This window comes from Lacerta agilis, chromosome 5, assembly GCF_009819535.1.
Source record: "Lacerta agilis isolate rLacAgi1 chromosome 5, rLacAgi1.pri, whole genome shotgun sequence".
NCBI classification, from domain to species: Eukaryota; Metazoa; Chordata; class Lepidosauria; order Squamata; family Lacertidae; genus Lacerta; species Lacerta agilis.
Genome location: NC_046316.1, coordinates 5,046,088 through 5,046,884, shown reverse-complemented (window position 1 = coordinate 5,046,884; position 797 = coordinate 5,046,088).

Below are 797 nucleotides of genomic sequence, written 5' to 3'. Positions count from 1 at the left end.
GGAGGAATCGGCTGCAGCTGAGTCTCCAAGAAGCAGGAGCAAGCGATTACAACAAAGGAAGAACAGCAGGAGGCGGGGGAGGACGTGGCGTATATCTGGCTTTGGGAGGGGTCGGAAGCAGGGGTGGAGGAAGCCGCTTCGCCACCCGGGGCGGCAAACCTGGGGGGCGGAGTCACTACCGAGTGGAGGTGAGCCAGGGAGGGGCGTCAGCGGCCCAAGAGAAGCCCTCCCCTCCGCCCGCGGCCCAAGCGGGAAGGAAGAAGAAGAAGAAGAAGAAGAAGAAGAAGAAGAGGAGGAGGAGTTTGGATTTGATATCCCGCTTTTCACTACCCGAAGGAGTCTCAAAGCGGCTAACATTCTCCTTTTCCCTTCCTCCCCCACAACAAACACTCTCTGAGGTGAGTGGGGCTGAGAGACTTCAGAGAAGTGTGACTAGCCCAAGGTCACCCAGCAGCTGCATGTGGAGGAGCGGAGACACGAACCCGGTTCCCAAGATTACAAGTCTACTGCTCTTAACCACTACACCACATGGCTCTCTAGGAACGAAGCAAAGCACCGAGCTCACCTCTGCCCACAGCCCAAGCAGCAAAGCATGTGCCGACAGCTAACCTGCTCAGTGCCGCTTTGCTATTTCCGGCTCGGGCAGAGCCGAGGGGCGTCGCGCCCAGAGTGTCACCCCCTCCAGCCTGGAACCCGGGGCGCCTGCCTCCTTTGCCCCCCCCTTCCTACACCACTGGCCGGGAAAACAGTCAAGTCAACTGACTCCGACAGTGAGGAATGGGGTTGTGGAACTCGGA